This window comes from Homalodisca vitripennis, chromosome 8, assembly GCF_021130785.1.
Source record: "Homalodisca vitripennis isolate AUS2020 chromosome 8, UT_GWSS_2.1, whole genome shotgun sequence".
Classification (NCBI taxonomy): Eukaryota; Metazoa; Arthropoda; class Insecta; order Hemiptera; family Cicadellidae; genus Homalodisca; species Homalodisca vitripennis.
In genome coordinates this window covers 94007816-94028409 of record NC_060214.1, presented here as the reverse complement: position 1 = coordinate 94028409, position 20594 = coordinate 94007816, and the positions used below count along the sequence as shown (strand labels likewise).

The 20594-nt window shown below is 35.3% G+C and overlaps 1 protein-coding gene across 1 annotated transcript in view; it reads left to right on the top strand.

The window, feature by feature from the left end:
• The first annotated feature begins 17352 nt into the window (after positions 1–17352).
• Positions 17353–20594, top strand: part of LOC124368275 (cytochrome b5-related protein-like) — a 76582-nt gene continuing 73340 nt past the window's right edge. The window contains 1 exon segment of the mRNA XM_046825549.1: positions 17353–17493. The gene's annotated coding sequence lies outside the window, so the exon portion shown is untranslated.

The following is a 20594-nucleotide window of genomic DNA, read 5'->3' as shown; positions in this document are numbered from 1 at the left end:
GCTAGGTTTTTGACAATAATTTGCAAAAACAATTGAAAAACGAGTTTATTAATTTGTACGAAAAAACACAAATTAGTAATGAAAGATGTTTAAAATAATATACTATTCTGGTGGCCAGAACGCTTTAATGTCCTCCAGGATTTGTTCGAAAAAATCTGTGTTTTGGTGGCGATGTTTCCACAGAAACTCACACAAGTATGATTCTAGCAAGTTGCGACTTGTACCGCATTCGTTCCTATTACGCCGTTTTGCCGACGCCCAGAGCGATTCGATTCTCTGTGTGTGTGCTCCTGTTGTAGGATCAACAAAATTTTCAGAATGGGTTAGATCACGCGATGCTTGCCCGCTGCGCAGCGCTTCGCGCTGCTTGCTCTTTTAGAAAAAAATTAACTCGAGCTTGCAAAGTCCAAGCCCAGATCAAGCGGCGCGCGTTTATCACTGATAAGATAAGACGAGTAGAAAACGCACCTTATATAGGTAGGAGTCCAAACTCGTGATTCTTCGGTTAAAAGTGACCAACCAGAGTTTCAGGATTTCCCGCTTTTTAATTGACAATGAATTAACCGCTTTAATTACGATCTTTGTGAATGCGGGGACATATTAGAAAAGACCCGAATATTGGATTGTGACACTGAAAAATATGATACTTAGTACTATCGTTCCGTAGCCGATTGAGATATTTTATAAAAACTATCAAACAATATTCTGCAAGATGTCAAAACATCGCAACTAGCAACCTGCAGTTCTCACTGGAATTATTTTACGCATTAACCCATATTATCATGGATGAAAAACAGAGTGACTATCTGGCCGTCCTTGAAAGTGAAATGTGATTATAGATATAACCAGTTTTGCAAGTCCAAACTATAAAAACAGCAGAGCCTATCATTAAAGGTGACATACTCAAGCCGTTGAACTTGATAATTACACTTCCAAAACAACTATTTAAATCTTAATTCCGGACCGGACTGGAGGGATTCCCACAGGAGTGGAAATGTACCAAGATCACGACGGCAAGACTTGCTATTTGCTGCGGACTTGCAGGATCTTATGATGAAGGATGTGATAAAATTGCCTCCTCATACTACTGGAGATTGTCGTTATTTCCATTGTCATGTAAGGACTGGCTCCCGTCATTATTTACTTGTTAGTGGGTACTTTATGTCATTCCTGCAGAATAACGTCACGTTCAAGACCATCGTGGCCGAACTTTGCGGAACACTTCCTTGTTCATTAATTGTGACAAGAACAACGAGGTCAGTAAAGTTGGTGGGCTTAGTTTTATTATTGTAATGCTTCGATGTTGATATTAAATTGACTGATTTCTTCAGTAACACAATATTGATCTTGCGTAAAATTTAAAAAGAAACGTTTTCTAATAACATTTTAGTCAGAAAATGAGTATGTACTAGAATGAGTCTCATCACTATCTTAACCTTAATCATCTCCATAGATATGGGCCTACACGGTTCAGAACTCAAAATAAAAGTAGATAGCTCTTATAACATATATAGTGGGGAACCCGGCGGAATGGGGTGTACTTAGTAAATATAAATTTTTTTCATGTAAAAAGGGTTGATTAAAGAAGGCTGAAATATTTTATACATGTTTATTGAACATTAGCACACAACAAGACAATATTCATATCTTAACAAAACACAGATAATTTTTTTTATATTTGAAATTACACCTATTACAATTTCCGTTCTGTGCCCTGGGTAACGGGGCAGAATGGGGGTGGTCAATTAAATCCATGTCAACATTTTTGAAAAACTTCCCTCCAAACGTATATTGTTAATTATAACAACTAATACGTGTTTTTGTCATAGCTTTTTTTCCTGAAGCTACTTAAACTAACATCAATTGTTTCAAATCTCCTATTCTCAGTCCTCATCGTCACATATTCACATAACACTACAGCTTCATCGTCCTCACTGTCTATGCCTGCGCATGAAAAGTTAAAGCACCACATTTTGCAACTCTACAGCACGATACCCACCCTTCTACTGATTTTTGAATAGAAACCTCCACAATACAAACTGGCACAGTCTGCATCTATCAACATCATCACTGTCATCATTGTCTTCATTTTTCTGCTGCTCCCTGTCTTTTTTTCAAGTTCTTCAGGTTTTTTTTCTTTAGTTTCCTTACTCTTCAGATTTGTTCTCCTTCTTAAACAACCTCATTCTTGCTTTTTCTTGCTTGATACGATTTTTTATCTTCCCTTTCATTTATAGATCCTCCATAAGTTCTCTTTTGTATGGCGATTCTGTTAAGATCGCAGTCTTCCCTTTTTTCCGATTGCCCTCTTTTGGTGGCCTTAACTTTGGGAATTGGCATCACAACTTCGGGTTTGAGACTACAAATTTGTATGTATTCCGGGCCTAATTGAAGAGGCCCTGGTTACCATCTACCCAATGAAGCATCCAGGGACACTCAATCCATCATTGAGGGAGGGGGGGGGGGGGGGGGGGGGGGGGGGGGGGGGGGGGGGGGGGGGGGGGGGGGGGGGGGGGGGGGGGGGGGGGGGGGGGGTGGGGGGGGTGGGGGGGGGGGGGGTGGTTGGGGGGGTGGGGTGGGGGGGGGGGGGGTGGTAATTGGTGAGGAGAGGGGAAGTTAGGAGAATTGAAATTGTTTTTTTGGAATTTATATTGAGATTTGGTGGTGGTGGATGGTTTTTGCAATGATAAAGGTGCAAACCACACCCCGGGTACACGGGCGGGGCGGGGGGGGAAGTTGGGGGGGGGGGGGGGGGGGGGGTGGGGGGGGGGGGGGGGATGAAACACTGCGGCAAACCGGGCGAGGGGGGGGGGGGGGGGGGGGGGGGGGGGGGGGGGGGGGGGGGGGGGGGGGGGGGGGTCATATCTTACAAAAGAAAGCCGGGGTTCTTTGCCGGTGTTTGCTCTTTTCAGTGCAAAAAATCTTCATCAACATCATTTGAGCTTGCTGATTGGCATTTTTTAACTGGAATGTTCGGAGAAGGCTCCTTGGATAAGTTCTTCACCTCCTTGGTTAAGATCTTCACTCCTTGTTAATATCTTCACCTCCTTGGATAAGTTCTTCGCCTCCTTGGGTGGGGATCAGTTTCTCCTCCGGTGAAAGACAGCCTCTTGGGAAGGAGGTATTTCAACAGGAAATGTCGGTTACGTCTGCTGGAGAAAATCTTCCCTTTGAAGAATGGAGGGATCAGTAGTCCATATTCCTGTAGCTTTAAACGCACTTAGGCAGTTCTCATATTGGCGCATTGAATATAGGCTTGCCCCAAAAATAGTCGATATCTGAATAAAGTTACCACTTTATCCTGGATTTCTCCCGAAGCCATTTTCGGAGCTCCTCGCTGTAGTATCCGACTTAATGGGTTCATAAAATCAACCATCAAGAGCTGAAGCCACTGGAGCAATGCGTGGAATCATAGCATGGAAACTCATGGTCCCTAGCAAGTCAATAACGTTCAGGTTGTTTTTAGTGTGGAGTCGAGTGGCCGTCAAGGATAAGAAGAACCGGCGATGTTATGTTAGATGCATTAGAGAATGTAACAAACTCTTGAACCATGCAAAAAAAGTAATCTAATAGTAATCCACCCCGATCTGTGTACCTCTGGCCCAACCCCCAGGAGGCAATCCCATCTCAAACTCCTGCTGCATTCTTTTTCCTAGGAAAATATCAGCATAGGAGGCATGTACGCTCCACTTGCTGACATGCAAAGGAGGGCAGTTACAGTTTTTCTCCTCTGTCTGCCGAAGTTAACAACCCAACTGACGCTTTCCTTTTAGTGGCAATGATTTTGTGTAATGCTCTCTGGGTTAACTGTAATTCCCAGTTTCTGTCGCAGTTATATATTTTGGGAGGCAGTTAGTTTGTGCTTGTCCACTACTTTTGGTGAGTAACAAAAAAAATTTGGTCACAGACTCTTTGTTGAAACCCCAATAGCTCGTGCACCAGATGTTTGAACTCAGGTGTCCGAAGAGTTAAAGTAGGATGTCTCTTAAGGAAGCCTTAGACCCAATCTTGTCCCTGCGGTTTGATTATTAAATCTATGGCCAATGCCATTCCTTACAGCTAATTGATAAGCTAATTCCCGCAAGTCTTATCATTGACAAAACAAATAACCTAGCCACCATAGAATTTTAAGTAGGTTGTACTAGCTCCTTGTTCCTGCTCATCACTAAATACTTTTGAAATTTTCCTGCTGATTTATTAATGTTTAATGTCAGGGTTTCTTTCTTTTTTTTACATATCTTTCCAAAGTTTGATTGGGGCACATTGAACTGTTTGAGACGACTGTTTTGTAACCGAATTGGCCGGAAATAACTGCATCCTAACTGCGTTATTGCATAGAACGTAGGACCATGATTGTCCATCCGTTTTTCCTTTTATAGTCTCGAACCATCTGAATATAAAAAATAGCCTAAGTAATATGGTCACCAATAAAACAATGAGGTATGGGGCAGAACGGGTACTTCCCCGTCCTGCCCCACCCCGTCCGCCCCAGTGATATGTTTAGGTTATGAGTATGTGACTCAAAAACGAAATTGTTGGTAAAGAAACATTCTACTACACGTAACATAAGCTAATTAAATGTACCATTGCAAGTATCCACTAATGATAGTTGACTTAAAAGCTGTAAATTGACCTTACCGTTGGTTCCAATACCGAATCAAATTTGCACGCAGAAGCACGAAAACTATCATCGAGCACACTCACTCCGCAAAACCCATTATTTCCGCTTGCAGGCGCCGAAACTAACTAAACATGGCTGCGCGTTGGTGTATGCGAGCCGAGACAGGGTGGTAGGGCGTGATCTAGTTAGGCTCTTATGTAGGATGTGAGCCGCTAGGTACAGGGCTGTGAGCACGGGGATGCGGTAGACCTCAAAAGCTCTACTTCGTCGAGTTCTGCCCCGCTACCCCATTCCGCCCCGGGTTCCCAACTCCCTTCTGTACTGTAGACCCCAATGTCAGTTTTAAACAAGACAAATATTTTTGCAAGCTCTTGATTGATTTCATTAGTATCCATACCAAAATAATTGTGTTGATCAATGTTTACGATACTATGGCCATGTTTATTTATCTTTATGTCTAGTCTGACGTCTGGTTCGTTATTTGTGAATTCAGGTGGGTTGGTGTGGATTTTTCATTTTCGGTCTCGATGCTACGTAGGTTTGGATCCATCCACATCATGGGATCGAGCCTTCTGCTCAAAACATGGCAGCCTGACGTGGTCCAGCTGACCTCACATAACAGTAGGTCCAAGATCAACTCGGGCTAAATCTGGTAATACGTGTTTTTTTTTTTACCTAATCAAGTTTTCAAACTCTATACTTGCTGGTTCAACATAAAATTCTTTATGTTTTTATCAACCCTTTAAAAAAAGTTTTACTTGGTGTGAATGTTAATTTAGTTGGATTTCACCTTCCACTTACTCGAACGTCTGTAACGTGACATTGCCGTAGACATGATTCCTGGAATCTGGAGTCCACGTCCGTATGAAAAGATAAAATAAGGTCGGTGACGAAGGCATTCAAAACGAACTCTGCATAGTTTCAACATGAAAGATAAATTATATTAAAACTCTATATGGTGTTCCTCACACAGGTTTATATCTCACGTGCGTGAGAGAATGAATCCTATTGATTAAAAATAAGTCTCTTAGGGAAACCTGATATTTCAATGTTGATCAAAAGTAATGCAATAAGTGAACATTCCTATCGGTGGATATATGTAATCAAATGAAAAAGTAAACAGACGGACGGCAGAAGAAAAGAAGTAAAACAGATAGATGTACGGACATCTCAGTCAGGATAATGCAAAAGAAAAAGGAAACAGACGAACGGCAGACGAAAAGAAGTAAAACAGATAGATGTACGGACATCTCAGTCAGGATAATGCAAAAGAAAAAGGAAACAGACGAACGGCAGACGAAAAGAAGTAAAACAGATAGATGTACGGACATCTCAGTCAGGATAATGCAAAAGAAAAAGGAAACAGACGAACGGACAAACGTGAAGAAGTAAAACAGATAGACGTACGGACATCTCAGTCAGGATAATGCAAAAGAAAAAGGTAACAGACGAACTTCAGAAATTCTGGTAAATGACTATAAATTATGTAGAAAATGTAAACCTATTTGTTGTTGAATAAGTTCTGCTTAGCCTAAGTGTAAACGTGAAGGATGTAAAATTTCTTGTTGCGTAATGGTGTGTCCAAAATTCAAATACACTTCTGCAAAGATTAAATATATATATATATATATATATATATATATATATATATATATATATATATATATATATATAGTAACTACTCTAACAAACAGTGGTCTTGCATCCTAAACATTCATTTCGGCTAACAGCGCCTATGATGCGTAATAACTGTTTTTCCAGTGCTGCTTTAAGTATTGCTTCCTGAGTTACAAACAGTGGATTTGAGATATTTTTGTAACTAGCACCCCACACTGTGATCCCCCCTCCAAAAGTGATTTAATATATGCGAAGTAAGCTATTCTTATTTCTTCTAAAGTTAAAAATTCTTGCAGTTGACTAAAAGCATAAATGAGTTTTCTAAGTCTACCATGTGCAGATGAATTTTATATATAGCTCATTACAATTAAAAATCTTTGGATAGGCATATTTAGGGCATATCCTGTACTATTTTTACAGTCTTGTAAAGGAAGGATTTAGCATTTTGTTATTGTTTTGTTGGGTGTTAAAACTGAATTAAAACAAGCTGAGTCAATTTGTTGTTTCTATATTTTTTTCATTAATAAATTAGCAGTATTATAATTTTACAGTGATTCTGTTCATCTTTAAACTAACCCCTTCCTTATTTTAGAAACAATTTCTGGTCATCGTAATCAATAAGGTTTCTGCATTTCGCTTTAACGTGGGCGTCTTTTTTCGGACCTTTTTATTTTTAATTTCAGAGCAACGATCTTTTAAGATGGAATAACTGAGAACAGCTCCACGAGGTATTTGATCAATGAGCATTTAGAGAGGCAGTTTATATAACAACACATTAGCAGTAGTTTACAAGATTAATAATTTTTAAACACGTCAGGTTAAGGAACCACAGTTTTCAGAGACTTTGGCAGCGGATTTGTCATGTTTATATGTACTTCAAGATGTGATGAGTTATATAACTATACTATATTAGATATGCTACACTCCCATCTTCCGGTTACAAGTGTAATGGAAGTTACGTGAAGACAGGGTTTTCCATGTTGTTTTCAGAACTCGTCGTAATTGGTTCAAGTCAAGGTGCTTGCATATTTTATTGAAGGTTGGCCTGTAAAAAACCTTTAGCTCTTACGCAGCTCTTTCTCTTGACAGCTTAAGAGTCTTCTGCGTTGTATACTTGGTGGAAGTGGAAAGGTCTTAGAATTGAAGACATTTTTTTATACAAGAAGAAGTAGAAGTACAAAACATTTCTTCAATTCTAAAAGCTCTTGTATCTTCCCCACCTGACGAAGAGGATAGATTACAATACTCGAAACGTTGTGTTATACCTTTTGTAACCTATAACGCTGGCAAATGTCCGAAATCCTGTTATTCTTTCAAACCTTCCATCGTCAATAACAAACTTTAAACAAAGAGTCTTTAACTAGTCGTTTACTTATAAGATAGGATTAAGCCCACCAATTGTCACGTAAAAGGCTTTACTGAGGTTACGAACAAAATTTCAAAGTCTGTAGAAGTAACTGGATAACAGGATTTCGGATATTTGCCACCGTTATGATGTTATGCCAAAATCCTTTAAAATCATTCATTTTTAGCCATGAAATTTAAACAATTTGCTAGTGACGCATTCCTTTTTATGATTTTTCTGCCTTCTACTCTCCTTTACGGTATTTGAACTCTTTAACGATCACTTTGTACAAGTCTCTGAAGTATAACTCAGATTGGTGTCAGTCAGCTTAATGATGGACTCTCCCAGGGATCTGTCTTGCTTAGATTTTTTTTTAAGGAGAGGCCGATCCTCTTATAAGCCTTATTCTATCCGTCCTCGTGGGCCACTAGCCTGTGCGAGGATCTTATCAAACAGAATAAAGTGGAGTGTCGATACAGTACAAGGTCGATGGTACTGACAAAAAGTGCAAGGGTCACAGACAGGATTCGAACCTGTGCTATCTCCAACTCAGTCCCAAAGTCCAACGTCTTAGACCGCTTGGTGATCGGCACTCCCAACGTTTAGTATTTATTCTGTTGATATTAATGTTGCGCAGTCTAGAATGTTGATGTAGCCAATTCTACAAACCTCTGTTTCACAACTTAGAGAAGTAAGTTTTATTGACACGAGGTTTGTTATCATGTACTTTTTAGACATCAAGATTACATAAAACTCTACAATTTAAGCAGCTTAATAACAGGATAGTTAACATATTTATCAATAATACTTAGTCGCCGTTACCTATTTTGCCTCACTCTGTCCATCCCCAGACACTTGATTTGCTTAAACACAACAATCATATACATACCCACTTACGGAAGCCATCTCTAAAATACAATAGAACAGATTTTAGGAAGTATTTTACACCACTTAAGTTGTCCATTTCAGGAAGAAAGTGCAAGAGTATTGTATAAATCAACTTTATCCCTATTATAACATTCTCTTGTAGAACACTGTGATCTTTCCTGTTCAATTAATCGGGGCGATGATTTAGATCAATAGTATTTTCGTGGCTACTACTTTCCGATGGCTTCCGATACCAAACGAGGTATCCTCATCTGATATCAAATACAAGGAAGCTCTGACGAGAATGTTTAAAGTACTACTGAAAATACATACATTCGGGGTTTGTTCACTCCCGAGAATCCCATGACAAACTCAATCCAAGATGACCTTGACGAATGTCTGGGATTTTTCTAATGACCAGAATAGCAATTTGATGACTGATTCAAAGAAAGCAGTGTGTATTTCCAGGAAGGAATGGTCTTTAGCTGCTTCTGAACTGCCTTGGCCTCTGCAATTACTGAATGAAAATGGGAAGAGATACGAGTGTAAGGCCGGGAGTTGTAATTATGTTGCAGCCTCTAAAGCAAGCCGTATTATTAATGGGTATCCCCCGCCCTTTTCAGTAAGAATTACTGAGCACAATTCAGCCAGCCAAGAAGCTGTATATACTGACTGGATGAGTAGGATTTGGCTTAAAGATAAATTTTTCTCCTTATTCTATCTGACGCAAATACATTGTAGTTTCGAATTTAAAAGACAAATGAACAGTTTATATTACATTTAGGTAATTCATACGACGTAAATTTACAATGTAATGCAAGTAAACTTGTACAACTGGCAGAGCGTTAGCGAAGCTTATCACTCGAGGGGCTGGGAAATTTAATTTCTGTCTGTATGTCTGCTATATACTTTTCTACCTGTTCGCAGGATATCTCGAAAACGAACTTTAAATTCTGCATGAAGCTTCATTTGTATACAGGACACTGAGTTCGATGACGGTGCAAGTCACCCCATGGGATTTGAATGAGTGTTGGATTCTGTGAGTAACTAAGATATCAAAGAGAAAATATCAGAACAAATAAATGTACAAATAAACTGAGTATGTTCATGTGACATTATGTGACGTAGTAACGCAAAAAATAGCAGGATAAATCGATTTGTAAACAGCCTTAGTAGATGATTTTTACATGTGACATTTTTTTCATAGAGTACGAGTACACTAAAAAGGGGAAAATCGATGTTAAAGGTTGAGGATAAGATTTGATTTCAATGCAATCTTACGTTGTAGCTTCCCTAGCACGCCGGACCTTTTATTATTAGAATACTGCTATTAAACTCAACTTAATGAACAAAAACGTGAATGTATCATGCAAAAACATATCTGAGAAATATTTCATCTGTAGAGTTTCAATTTTGCATGAGACGTCACTTATATATAGATAACAATGAGTTCTATGATGGTGCATGTCCAACTATGGTCTTTGGCTGAGCGTCATTAAAGCCTGTCACTCATTATGCTGATGCAATTTCTCTTCAGCCTGCCGAGAGATGTAAATATTTCTCTTCTGCATGATTGTATGTCTGTCCACACGACATCTAGACAATTGAAGGAGCTATAGATTTGAATGTTACATGCAACCTCTGTTATGCGACAAGCGGTACTCATACTCTGTTAACTATTGAGTGTGGAAAATGTTTGGAAAACCCTCAATATTTTTTAAACTATAGCATATAAAATATAAAACTATGCACAGTATTATTATACGGCTATCTTAATTGCATTTTTGTTCAATACCATTACACGCCTTCTTTAGGGGGGACCGTATTGTAGAAAACTGAAAAGCATAACATCTTAAAGTTCTTTATTACTATAACATAATTCCGCAAAATACACTGCGTACGCTTTATTCATAAAATAGAGCAACTTTGAGATTGCCAGTTTTGAATATTGTAAAAGTATAAACTTTGGGTATTGATGTTCTGTTATTAAAAGAATACATTCAAATGATAGCCAGAATTATACATCACACTAAGGGCATTCTTGAAGCTATTGCACAAAAGTCTCAATAAAAACAGTTTTTTTATTATGCTTCATAATGACGATTGGTTCTTGTTTCTGTCTCCCAAAAGAAAAAGCGATGTTAGTGAGAAGGAAGTCACTCTGTTTCCGTCTACTATTAGTTATTAGGCTATAATAAGTAGGTAAATACACACGTACGTATTATAAATATAAAAAGTTAATGAGCACTCGTGTGATCTGAGCTTATAGTGAGGTACAATCTCGAGAGGTGTTTTTTATTTTTTAGCCAGAAGTGTGGGGTGGATATGACGTCAGATCACGTTGGACGATCTTGCACGTGACCTGAAATTGGGAAAGTACCGCTTGGAAATACTCCTGGCCATCAGTGCGGGCTTCCATCGTGATAGTACCCAAATTCAAGTTAAGATCACGTGAGTGCTCGTAAAGGTTATCTTTAACCTCTGTACTACTAGTAACATTTATGGTAACCTAATGTAAACCTACTTAGGTTTATATAGTGTTATATAGCGTTATAACAAGAAGTAGATAGGGACAGAGTGGCCTCCATCTCGCTGACATCACTTTCTTTTGGTAAGCAGAAAACAAGAACCAATCGTCGTAATGGAGCATAATAAAAAAAACTGTTATTATTTAGACTTTTGAATAACAAAACCCTTATCCTTTTGACCTTTTGAAATTTACAAATTTCACTGTTGGTCAAATAAAGTCTGTTCTTTCTAATAGTGTATTTATTCAAGTTCCCGGTAAGAAAATCTGATCCAAAAATAATACCCAATTCTTCGGATAATACCAAAGTACCTTTTTTCTGCTATTGAACATTGTTGCAAATCACCAAATTCTGACAATAGTGCATTAATCATGAAGATTGCTTGACCTTCACCTTAACCACCTTAACTTGGCCTTGACAAACGATTAGCAATTAATCATTCAACCCATAATCTCCTCACCACTACCATCATACTCCTCAGTAGTGGTACAAACCACTTGTGTAGGATTTGTTGCGTAACAACTATTTCAATATATTAAACTAGCTCATACCCGCGGCCTCACCCGCAATTTCTATGCAACGTTCCGTGTATTTAATTAAATAGCTTTCGCGGTTTCAGTAACCCTTTAACTATTATCAACCAATGTGGAGAAACTCCTAATTCGAAGTTCATAGCCTTCTTAGCGAAAGCACTTAGGATGTAATACGATAAGGGACATATGATATTTTTGAAATGGAATTAGTCATCAAGTACACATCTTTCAGAGGGCGAGAAATTCCTATTTCAGGTTTTGTTTTTTTTTCAGAGCATTTCTTGTTAGAGTTATATATTATATATCCGGACTTACAAATATAATTGGATGTACACGTACTTGGATTTACCATATCTAATTTTGTAGGGAGGTTTGATTCAAAACAGTGCCGTTTTAAATTTTATATATTGTTAGTGAAAATTAAAAATTAAATCATCAATAATACTAACACATTTAAATACTTGAATAATGAAAGTTGTCACTCCAACTACGGTGGAGTCATATGATATTTTAAAATAAAAGATTTCAGTGGTCAACGTTAACAGAACAATAATACACATATTAGAAATGTAGCCTCGAAAATGGTTTTATATAAGTAAACAATGATAAACCTTTTAACACTATTGTAGATTTTATTTGTACAATGTACATTTCGAATTCAAATGTTCGTAATGAAGTCATTCACAGAGACACGAATATCCCTTTTGTTACTGAAGAAATTCCAAAGTTCTGCATCAAGTATCAAAACAAATTAAACTCTCATCCTAACTACTTGGCTATTAATCTGCTGGAACAACAGTGACCATCAATTTCGGCTAAAAAGACATGATTTCTTAAGCTTGGCTGATCGATTTTAAAGATGAACAATCTCTTAAATGTTTATGTTAATTAAGGTTGATGAACTTTGATTAACCATGTCCTTAAGATTTATCATCAAATTTACTTATTGTTTGTTGTATATAAACAGATTGTAAATAAATTAAAGTAAAAAAAAAAAAAAAAAAAAAAAAAAAAGGATCCATCATCAGGAACTTGTAGGTTAAAGTAAATGAAGTAAATAAATAATTGAAACCATATTTTCATATGTTTTAACTACCTTGGTGGCTAAATTTTGAACTTAATTTAATTTAAAAGTCTATCAAATACATTTTGTGTTAGAAAATCATTGTCATTTAATAATATATTAGGATTAATTTTGTCACTTTTGTAAATTTCAAAATGTTCTAAAGTTGACAGTATGTGACTTTTTAACGATATAAATTGATAACGTATAAAATTAAATACAAAATTTAGCCACCAAGGTAGTTAAAAACATATGAAAATTTTGTTTCAATTATTTATTTACTTCATTTACCTCAGCCAAGTACAAGTACCTGATAATGGATTCCTTGAATTAGAAATGTAAATTGTACAAATAAAATCTACAAAAGTGTTAACAGATTTATTATTGTTTACTTAGTCTTTGCACGAGTATGAGCATTTCTGGTTCGAGTGAATTATAGGCCTACTCGTATTTCCGACGCCAATGTCCAGTTTGCCTTGTTACCACGATCAAGAAAATGAGCAATGTACGTCGTTTACTCCAGTCTTAGCAAAACTTATTTCATAGTTGACATTTCCTTGTTCCCGGATCAAGAAATATACATATACATACACAGATCTGAGAAGCTTACTTCTATCTAAAGCAAACTAAGATAAGTTTTATAACAATCTTTAAATTTATAATAATAAATTATACAGTAACTTTGTATTTGGTATCTAGTACTTAATAGTTACTAAATATGCATGTTAAAAGTATATTCTTACTGAATCTTTTCTTGATATTTTTTACTCTGTGCTCAACAGCTGTTACAGAAAAGTTTAAAATAGGTTGTGTTGTTACTATCAAGCTTAGTCTAACCTTTCACACTATAAATGTAAACCAGTAGAAAATAGTGGTTAAATTAAATAAGCATAATGGTTGTGCTAATAAAATAATGTTTACACAGAACAGTTGATTACATTTAACAGGCGCTTTCAATTAATATTTCGCTACTTTAGAGACCAAGATGGGATTTCTCACTACTTTAAAGACCATTGGGGCGTAACCCGGTTAGATTTTTGAGAAGAGAATATGTTTATATTCGTACCAGAAACCTAAGAATGTCCATGTAAAATTTCAGGATAATCGGTTGAATAGTTTACGCGTGAAATTGAAACAAACAAAGGCACTTTCGCATTATATTACTTAAGTTAAAATAAACAAATCCCGAACAATTGTACAATCAAGTCTTTCTTTATTAAAAATATTAACATTTTCTCCTAGTTTTAAGACAAAATTTGGGGACATAGGGAATTGTTTTGTAACTACTTTTAAAACTTGCAACACTTCTAAATCAGTTCATAAACTATTCTAGAAATATGTTTCAAATGTATTTTAATTATTGAACAAAAATAAAGGTTTAAAAACAGCAAAACAATAAAAAAATAAAAATATTTACATAATCAACTGAAAACAAGAGCACCATAAATTTTACTGTAATAACTGTTAAATAAATAACGTTAAAATATGAAGGCTTTTTTTAAATTATGGAAAAGTTATATTCAAATTTCATAATGCATGAAAAAGTAAAATGTTTTGTTTAATACAGAAATCAAGTAACAAAACACAAGTGGTATGGCACAAAACAACAACTATTAGATTAATCATTAAAATAAAACTCAAATACTCAGTTGTTCCAAAAAAAGATAAAAACTAATCTAAAAATTAGAACATGAACCACACATGTTTTAGTAGTAGTGATCTATCTACTTTTTATTTTTTGGGGGTTTTTTATTTACCACAATAAACTTAATTACAAACTAGGATTCAAAAAAATTAAATTATGATTGATATGCCTTTTGACTCATAACTCCATTTTAATTCAGTAGTGTTATAATTTTACTTATATAAAACTAAAACTAATCAGTTGAAATAAAACATGAATTCTTAGTAAAATCTTAAATACGTTTATAAAAGGCATCACAATTCACTTAAGCACTCGAGAGCGTTGCAAACAATAGGCTACAAAAAGACAAGATAATCATTTCCCTCTTAGGCTGGCTAAATCAACATGCAAAAACAACTAATTGTATTTCTCAGGCTTGCATGATCGGTGTCACAGCTAACGTCTACGTTTTCCTGTTCACAGCGAGTAGAAAAAAATGTTAACGCAATGAAATAATTTAAATATTTTAGCCTTGGTGTGGAATGCTGAAACTGACTTGAGATGGCTCTATGCAGTGAGGCCAAAATATGTCGAGTTTTATTGTGCTACCAATTCATCAACGTGGTGTGAACCCTAACTTAGGTATTGGTTAGAAAATGTAATGTAACACCATTGCTTTTCAACAGTTTGAGCAGACTAGGCTTTATTTAGAAATATCAGATACTCATAACATTTTTGGAGTTTCATCTAGGCGGAATAAATAATTTTGTTGATTCAAAAGTGATAAATTTTTAAATGGAATAAAGATTCAAACTTGTTTCACTTAGAAAGTGGCATCTTCCAAGGTTCTGCAATGACCTTTGTGTTCTGAGCCCATATTTTCACAGAGAATCTTAAAAACTCGATTCTTTAATTTATTGCTGCTCTTTAATGGCATTGATTTTTTAACGCCCACATGTAAAATTTCATCAAGTACCAGGGTCATACCTTTTGCTGCAAAAGTCCATGAAAAGTCGTGAATTATGCAGTGCGTTCATATAGCTTCTGACGTTACCTTTTTGATCTACCCTCGAAGTGCAGTGTACTTTCCTAACATAGTCTGAGCTCCTTCTGTGCAAATTCCTGCACTTTCCTTCAAAAATGTATCAGTCATTCTGGAAATGGTTTTACCAGTGGTGTCTGCTGAAAACGTCTCACAAAAAAACAACTCTTCCCGCATCGCCTCACCATTGACGAATCTTACATAAAATATCGAATTTGCAATTCTCTGAAGATCGGTAGTTTCATCAAATTGTATGATAAAATGGGAATTGTTCACCTTTCCGTCAATTTCGCGTGAAGATTTTCTGAAATGTCAACTAAACGTGTTGATACCGTATTATTTGACATTGGTATGGCCTTTAACTGTTGACCCATGGATTCTACAAACATAGTTGAAACCATATCAATTGCTGCTGGTAATATCGGGTCTTATACAATAGTGTACGGTTTTTTCTTCTGAGCGATTCTATGAGAAACGTGATAAGATGCCAACAAAGCCTTTGAAGATACACTTATAATGTTGGAAAAAGCATTGTTTGTAGATTTAATACTTTAAAGCGTTTGTTCAAAAAACTCTCTAAGTTTGTTTGCGATATTTCCATATTTAGCGTCAAGGTATCTTTTTAGTTTGTTAGGTTTCATGCTGTCAGAGGCCAGGACCGGCTAGTTAGATTACACACTGGGTCGTTCTTGGCCATTTATAACTGTTTTTGTAAATCCTAGTGATAGATAACTGTCGTGATATTTGCGCACTTTGGCTAACCTTGATCTGCTTGGACTTATGGAAGTGGTTAGGTACACCTATCGTGTTGCCAGGATCCACATTTCGACCTTGACTGTCACTGACGCCACAACCCGTACCTGCCTTCACTGATACGGTCCACTTGCACCACTTGTTACAGTTACAAGAAATCCTTTCATTTAGATTTAGAACATACATGTTTCTCTCATGGCCAATTATTTGTTGCATGCTTTCGTGTTGATAAAACATCTAATTTGTTTATTTCAGCAAAAAGCAGGTGCACTAAACATATTGTACACAAAATAGCGCTTAATTGAATTTTAATTAATAGTTATAATTTGAAACAACAAAATTGATTGGAGTAAGAATCGACCTTTTAATACCTGGTTGATAAAATTCATATCATATATATGTCAGCAATATAACGAATTTTGAGATTACTTACTTATTATTTATTGTATTTGAATTTAATACAATACATAATAATGCATAATTTGAACGTAATATTAATCGAATAGTAATCAAGACAAAACTTACTTTATTGTGTATAATAGGACAAGAAAATGTGTAGACCTAAACTGCTACTAGTTTAATGAGAGCAGCACGCAAGGAAATATAATCTGAGGGGAAATAATGGTCATTTCATACTTTTAGCTTTTGGATACTCTAATAGGCAAAGTATCGTTTTCATTTCCATTTAATAATTCTTCTGAGATTTGGTCTACTTTTTTACAACATTTCCGAACGAATAAATTCAAATTAAACACAATACAAAGGCAGTGTATCATCTATCCTGTGTAATCATAAAATGTTTATGGTATCTAAAATATTAACACCGTACTTACGCAAAAATAAAATGCTGTACAGCCTTTATAAATAAAATATTGGCCCCTTCTGTTTTGTCATTCAAGGTTTTAGTACATATTAATGAATCCCTTCCTTCCTTAAAGGTACGCGCTGTGTGATCAGAGTGCTGTTCTTAAATTGACGAATTCCTTGAATACACCTCGTTGTAGTTATATACTTGCAGTGTCATATTACGTAACTATATGTTATTATTATTATTTAATTAATTTAAATCACTGTGTGTTGTTATATTACTTACTGAATTGATTATAGTTGGTTTTGACTTATAACAGAGAAGCGATTTCGTCTACTAATGCAACTTTTATTCAACGTCGGCGATCGAATCGCGTGTGGCCTGCAACCGAATATCCACCACAGTAATAACATGCTAATATTACGAATTGCTGGATTCGCGGAAATTTCCGATTGGCCACCAAGTTACAATCGGTAATTGTCGTAACTATTCCGAACATGTCCGAATCTTTAACCTTGGTTTATCCCCCCCACCCCGCCCCCTGATGACGACGCGACGCGACGCGAGCGATGTTGACGGCCTAAATCCAAGGCTCAGGCCAGAGCAGGGCACGGACACTTCTTACCACAATAGTACGGTATCAGTGCATGCAATTTGTGCTGTAAAAACCGCTGTCAACATTTCATTGATCGGTATGTCATCACTATCCTTATCTAATATTAGTTATACCAATTAACTCCTAGATTTATTTACTTTAACTCTATGGTTAATGTGTATTTAATTTAGCAGTTTTCTTACTATTTTATTTCTTTCCTAAATTAGCCGTGTTTACAAACAAGTGCACAATCAGTGTTGTTGAATTGCCTTATCACAGATTTGTTCTTACCGGGAAGTTATTAAATAACACTGAATTGTAAAATCATACAAAGTATGTATTAATACATGCTTTAAATGTCATTCTCAAACTTACAAGTCTTAACATATTATTTTAAGGATTATATAACATACTTAATAATAATAATTATTATTATCATGCATACAACCGTGGTTGGTGTTGAATTTTAAAACAGATAAAGTATTTCTTAGCCCTTTTTCGATCCAGTTTTCATATTAATTGCCTTTAATCCCACTCATTTGTAGTGAAAATAATGATGACTAAATATTGAATAGCACTTTTAATTATTGATGGTAATTCTCAATATAAAAGCAACTCTTTTATAAATAGTTCAATTCAAACATCAAAGTTAATTTTTGACCAATGAAAATTGTTCACAGTTTTAAGTGTTAAATGGTTCAATTTGAAAACTATTTGTTTTATATTTTCTACAAAAACAGTTTGACTTTTCTTTAGCCATATATTTTTATGTTAGCTGTAATTTAGTAATATTTTATTTTATTTAGTAAGTTTTACAAAAAAAGGACAATCTTCAATCTTTTATATAACTCTTCAATGGCGCTGTTTGAAAACTAATAACATTGTTGATATACTAAACATAAAGTTCGTTTATATATTGTATAATTATATTATATATATATATATATATATATATATATATATATATATATATATATATATATATATATACACACAATATTCTACAGGGTGTACATAAAGTCCTGCACGGGTATAATATTTTCTAAACGATAACAGATAAATAAACAAGATTTGGTACATCAATACTACACCTAAAAATCTACTTTTTGAAGGAACTATCAGTTTTCTGTAATATCATGGGGACGTCCCGCAAGGAGTCAGAAGGAAATCTTAAATAGGAGCATAGGTCAATATGGACATCATTTTAAAGGGCTTATCTAGCAGAGTGTAATGCCGCAAACCGCACTCAAAAAGATTGATCCAGTAAAAAATGGCGGCTGTTCAAAGATTTTACTTGGTTACATTTTATTAGTAGCCATAACCCCAGTAAAGCAAAACTGCAACCAAACGAATACTGCAGCTAACTACTACATTATGCTTGTCAGTTGTACAGAAGTGAATTATGACATTAGTTATCCTCAAGGGTTACAAATTTGGTCCTAATATATTGATAACGGGGAAAATCTGATAACAGTAACAATTAGAAATCTCAGCGACCTATGACGATCGGAAACACTTCCTGTTTTCATAAAGTGTTGAACAGTTCTCCCTACAGTTGTTCTAGAAATTGGCTGCCTCTCGTGAAAGTAGTCATTAAATAAATGGCATGCTTCCTCGTGTGATCGTCTATACGTTCACGTTCGTCAAGCGACATAGTGTAGTTGAAGAACTACAAGCAATACGACAAACTCTTTTGTACTAAAGCGCACTGATAAAATGGATGGACAGCACTACTAAAACAAGAAAACTAGAATAGCCTACTATGAATAGACTGGCTAATAGGAAAGTCCTAACTGCGACCCAAAGATAAGAGATTTCTAATTGTTACTGTTATCAGGTTTTTCCCCGTTATCAATATATTAGGACCAAATTTGTAACCCTTGAGGATAACTAATGTCATAATTCACTTCTGTACAACTGACAAGCATAATGTAGTAGTTAGCTGCAGTATTCGTTTGGTTGCAGTTTTGCTTTACTGGGGTTATGGCTACTAATAAAAATGTAACCAAGTAAAATCTTTGAACAGCCGCCATTTTTTACTGGATCAATCTTTTTGAGTGCGGTTTTGCGGCATTACACTCTGCTAGATAAGCCCTTTAAAATGATGTCCATATTGACCTATGCTCCTATTTAAGATTTCCTTCTGACTCCTTGCGGGACGTCCCCATGATATTACAGAAAACTGATAGTTCCTTCAAAAAGTAGATTTTTAGGTGTAGTATTGATGTACCAAATCTTGTTTATTTATCTGTTATCGTTCAGAAAATATTATACCCGTGCAGGACTTTATGTACACTCTGTATATAATTTTGTAAATTCGCTCGTTATCAACTTTGAAGTTTGATATATATATATATATAAAATTTTATTTGTACTGTTATTTATACGTGAAAAATTTCTTGATAATCATTCAAATCTCTTTGAGAGAAATTGGAAGAGTATTTACAAAAATGCATTGCATACATGGTGTCCATAAATGTTCAAACTGCAATAACTCAAAAATGGAAGATTTTACAAAAAAAAAAAAAAAAAATAAGAACAGTGTTATCTTTTAACTACTGATCAATAATCAGCTGATTGTTATATTTAACAGCTAAACTGCCTGCTCATTGTCCTCATTGTGTACTAAGCAATTGTTAATACATTGTTTTGGATGCAGTACATGTTGTTTTGCCGAATTGATCTTTATTTTTTAATTTATTTTTTTGCTTATGTACTGTAACCAAATACCCTTTATTAAGTCATTTATATAATTGAAATAGAATTAATAGAATTTATTGGTTTACACAATTTTAATATTGTATTTTTTCTCATTAAAAATTATATGGTTTACTAAATACACTTAACAATGATCTATTAACTTCAGCTTTAAATGTAATATCCAATAAAATTTAAGTAATGAAGAGTTAAATTAATTAACTTTCTTTACTAAATTTAGTAAACAACACAATTTTGAAATCTTATATGACTTCTCTAACACATTTTCCAAAACAGGTTTTGATTAGACTAAACATTTTGCAAAGGTTGAATGCTAAATTTTAATTTAATTTAAACATATAGTTTTTTCGTAAAACACAAGCAGACATGAAAGTTTCAAGCAGTATGAGCACAAAGCTGTCAAATTAACTGACTATCTAGAATATGAAGTTAAAGTTGAATCAAAATGTAAATGGAAAACAAATTTACATTTAGCTCCTT